At 38.4% G+C, this 5,026-nt stretch overlaps 1 long non-coding RNA gene across 1 annotated transcript; it reads left to right on the forward strand.

The window, feature by feature from the left end:
• The first annotated feature begins 927 nt into the window (after nucleotides 1-927).
• On the forward strand, nucleotides 928-3,965 carry LOC129344431 (uncharacterized). The gene is made up of 3 exons (XR_008598389.1): nucleotides 928-1,230; nucleotides 2,708-2,738; nucleotides 3,801-3,965. It is a non-coding gene; the product is annotated as an uncharacterized LOC129344431 (long non-coding RNA).
• The last annotated feature ends 1,061 nt before the right edge of the window (nucleotides 3,966-5,026 follow it).

Below are 5,026 nucleotides of genomic sequence, written 5' to 3' on the forward strand. Positions count from 1 at the left end.
TTGTTCTAGTACTGTGCCTTGGTGTATTCATTAAAGCTTGGCAAGGACACATATGGATGCACATCAAAAGAATGTATTGGCTCACTCTCTGGCAAGAAAGAAGATAGGACGATAAGTCCAGCAGGCCTACTTTATGCAGTCAATCAATACATACCATATGGAGAAAGTGGAAGTCCTTACCCAAACATCAATTTACTTACTTTAGGGATTCTTTCATGAAAGACATTGATAGAAAAACGGTACAATCTTGTAAGTTTGAATCAACAAGAACTTAGGATGTGAATGGAATGGTATCAATGTTCTTTAAGTAGAAGTGTGAAGGTATAGTATAATTTTATGTATTTTCATCAAATACACAAGTTGAATTTTCTTTAACACCAGCCATGTTTTGCAAAAGAGTCTTGAGGGAACATAAAGAAGAAGAACTGTAGGGATGACTGCAGAAGCCACCATGTCAATTAAGCCTTGCCGCAGTTTGACCTCATGTTGCTAAAACAAACATCACTGAGTGTACTTCAAGGGTTCCTTTTTCAAAAGAAATGCTTTGTCTAGTCTTGTAGCTCCTTCTTTCCAACCTGTTCAGAATAAATGCCTTAATTACCATTTTTTAACTGAAGTCTCATTTACAATTCGTGAATGAATCAGATTTTCTTTTTTCTAAGTAAAAAAAGTCCTTTGTTCACCACTGTTTTCTTCCTGCTTCCTATTTATAGCTGACCTGAACCACATTAATTTAATGTTCCACCCTTTAGTACACAGAAGAATTTTTTTTCTTTAAAGCAAGAACAGTTCTGACTCCATGCAGGATTGATTCTGAAAACTGTGGGGCTTGTGGAGACAGCTTTTTTCTTCTGCTTGTGATAGCATGATTTGAATCCTGCTGAAAATCTCAGCTGACAGAAGGATTTCTGTCTTCTGTACCTCCCCACCCCCTGATGCAGCCCTAAATGCCCCCAAATTCTGCTCCTAGAGGACAAGAAAGTGCCTGGAGCAGCATGTAGATGGTGTTAGAGGAAGGGGGAATCAATGAAAATTGTCTTCCTTCTGCATGCAGAAACGATCAGCAAGATCCAACATACTGATGCCTTCTACAGTGGGCAACTTCAGAAGCAGAATGGATTGCATCACTGCTGGGACCTAGAGGGACCCAAAATTGATTCCTACTGCCATTCTTCTAGAGAACAGAAACAAGCTGTGTTTTGTCTTGCATTCTACAAACAGGAATCTTTGGTAAGACCAATAGATACAGATTTCATAAATACATCTGTTTTATTTATTTTAAGAAATGTGCCTAACCTTTATTCATATGGTCTCCAAGATGGTCAACAGACACCAAGAGCAATATGAAATAAAACAACGGACAATTAGAAGAACTGCACAATTAAAAATCAACAGCACAAGCACAGTAACAGTAAAATCAGCAGAGCAAATTTGGCAACCCCTAAATACAATGCAAGTCTGTTTCTTTCACTTGGAACAGTTTTTATTTTCCTTTCCAGTGAAAATCTGGGCAAACATTTGATCATAGCTTGATTAAAATTTGGTAGGTTATCAGGGGAGAGTTAAATTGCTTTGGGGGTCATATGGAGGCCACAAATTGCCAGTAAGTTGCCTAATATTAACTGGTCTCCATTGACAAATGTGGAGTTTATATGATAAAAAATTGTCTGACTTGAAACTCTTATAATGTGAGTGCTCTGCTTGCACGAGCAATACCACAGGAGCTGTAAACTCATCCAAGGTCACTTGCTCTGGTTCATGAATTGGAATATTTGCAATTTAGGATTTTTCATTTCACAGAATGAATTTGCATGGATTGATAATTCCAATGTTGCACTGATCATGCAAGTGGACTGCTCATGCTTGTGTAACCCTTGGTCCACTAGAGGGAGTTAAAGAGTTGGGGTATTCCTTATAAGGAAAAAAAGGCACAATTTTCCCTGAGACTGGAGGGCCTAAAACTGTAGGGAGAAGCACACTTACCTCAGAAGCACCCCGTTTCTATGATCACTCTCTACTAATGTTTCACATATGAGAATTTCTGGAAGGGAGAATTGTATTTATATTAATTGGCTGTTAGTTTGTATTTTGATTATTATTAGGACTATTTGAAATGGCTGTTATATGTATATAATTATCCCTGAGAGACTGCAGAGCTTGAAACTGCAGGGAGAAGCACTCTCACCTCAGAAGCACCCCTTTCTATGATCATTCTCTATTAGACTCCTGTGAAGAACAGAAGGCATTCCAATGCAGAGCACAGCTACAAGTTGTTGCATTTCACGGGACTGCTAGACACAAGTTAGAAAGACTGAGACCCGGGTCTGCTTGAGTAAAACAGGCCTGATTTGTTAGATGATTGTTGTTGTATATGCTTTAATATTGTTCCAAATAAGATGGATTTTTTCTAAGTTGGTACATTGTTATTTTTATAAATGCAAGTGTCACAAGGTGGGATCACACTGTCATAGACATGAACTCTCCCAGTTCTTAAATTTATATATATATTGCTCCTTGTACTAAACAGGTTACACTTGCAGTGTTTTGTGCAAGTTGGTCTCCCACATTTTGTTTGCATTGATTAACAGTGCCACCCTAAGCAGATCCAGAGGAGTTAGCCATGTTAGTATGCAGTAGCAAAACAGAGTTAGGGAGAGATACAACCTTTTGATTCCATTGGGCTTAGAAGTGTGTGTTTCTGTTTTAGATTGCGCTGCAATGATGTCATTCAAGATGCGGTAACTTCATATTTTTGTATGGCTTTCCTTGAAATTTGTCAGATGTTTGATCTGAGGAAGAACTTGTAGTTTAAGCTAGTGATTCCAAAGTGGGCTGTAATCCTGTTATAAGAAAGTTGAGAAGCTCAATTCCTGAGCAAGGAGAGGAAGTTTGGGTCTCCCTCAACCAAGTAGTGAGAAAAGGAGAAAATGGACAGAGCTGCCACGTTTCTTCCTCCTCTCCTACTTCACACAATACCTCAATTCCCAGTAATCTGCAAACACACATGAACCTGCCTTTTACTCAATCCGACCATTGGTCCATCAAGGTCAATATTATCTATTCACTCTGGCAGCAACTCTCCAGGATCTCATATCACCTACTGCCTGGTCCTTAGAACTGGAGATGATAGCGATTAAACCTGGGACCTTCTGCATGCAAAGCAGAGGCTCTTCCACTAATAGGTCATTATGGCTCATTGGTAGAGCATTTGCTTTACATATAAAAGATCTCATGTTCATCACCAGCACCTCCAGTTAAAGATCAGGTAGTAGTAAACCTGGAGAGCTACTGACAGTCCGAGTAGACAATACTGACCATCTGAGTAGACAATGCTGATCATGATGGGCTAATAGTCTTGTTCAGTATGAGGCAGCTTCATGTGTTCTAGTGAGTCACAGTTCCTCCACACACAGCCAAGAAAAGCATCTCTTTTGTAAGTTGGGGTGTTTTGTTTTGTTTTCATGTCAGGTGGGTTGGCTGGAAAGAGGAACAGAGGTGGTCAAGAATATTTATGTGCAAAGCATTCTGATGTGCAAAACATTTCTAGCAATTTGCAGGAAGTACAAACAATTTTTCAGGGTTTAAAGATCTTGCTTGCAGTTTGCAATCAAAGTGTAACTTCTAGTAGGAAAGAAGTTTTTTTTTTCCCAGTGTACACACTGGAAATACAAAAATGTATATTATGTTCTTGGTGATCAGTTGTTATTGCTGTTGGTGGAGGTGATGTCAAGCCTATTCTAAGGTTTTGAAATCAGTATGGTAAAAAACATCAAGACTCTCAACTTATTTTTCTGTTACAGAACTGAACCGAAGGAATTGCATCTTCAGTCTTGTTCAGAATCCTGATATTTGTGTTTTCATACAATAGTTTGCTGCTATTATACATGAGGGAAAATGCCTATATTGAATGCCACTGTAGTCAAATGAGTGATATATTAGAAAAAAACAGTGTATTTGCATATTAAATAAACAAAACCCAAAGTGAAAGTGCTATGTTTGTTAATATAATTGATATAATTAATTTAATTTGAAAATGAGCTGGGATGAACTGAAAAAATGGAAAAGGAGGATAAAAAACAAGCTGGCATGGCTTAATTCTGATAGTTATAAAAGGAAGGCAAATAGCTCTGGGAAACCATTTTTTTATTCCTGAGCTCTAACTTCTTAGGTCTAAGAAATGCATGTGGGTTGTTATCCATGAAAAGGGGTCTTTGCAATCTGCTTTGGGCCTTCCTCACAGAATGGTAAAGATTGTGTTGGAAATTCAAGATACAAGGGAAAATCAAATTGTTTTGTGGATGCGAGCAAAAAAAAAAAAAAGATAAAATGCTAAGCATTACCCAAACCATTGAAAAAACAACCACTTTTTTAAAGCACCCAAACTGTACTGCAAATGCTTTGCATGTAAGTAGTCTAGAACAGTTTCCCCATGGCTGTCCCCTCCACATCAACTATACATTCTTTGATTATTTTGATTTTTCTGGGGTGGGGAACCAAGCACACTGAGCATATTTTGCCTTCTCAAATGGCCATGCCATCCACCCACCCCCTCCAAGTTTTAATTTTTTTAATTAGTTTTCTCATGTAAGGATGGGGGAAACGGGGGTAGGAAGTAAGGTAAACAGTAAACATCATAATATCTGCTTGAGTTAGAATTCTACTTATCTACACATTTTCATCTTACCATTTGAGCAATCATTTAACTGTGATTATTAGTAACACATTACAATAGTGTCTTCATATGTTTACTACATTCAAGTCATTATGTTTGTTTTTTATCCAATTATAAAATGGTGTCCAAGTTTTTAAACCAAGCTTTGGCAGAAGGGGGGGCACACATCCACCCTTGCCCTCTTTCCCCCCAGACTTCGAGGTAGGCTGATGAACACTGCTGACTGTTCAGGCACAAAAGCAACTGTAACTGATCTAAAAGAATGCATGACCCATGGATGAAGAGCACAATCCAAGCAGTTTAGTAGACCTGTAAGCATCCTCCAACTGTGAACATCCAGCCAGTGGCCTTGCT

This window comes from Eublepharis macularius, chromosome 1 (genome assembly GCF_028583425.1).
Source record: "Eublepharis macularius isolate TG4126 chromosome 1, MPM_Emac_v1.0, whole genome shotgun sequence".
NCBI lineage: Eukaryota > Metazoa > Chordata > Lepidosauria > Squamata > Eublepharidae > Eublepharis > Eublepharis macularius.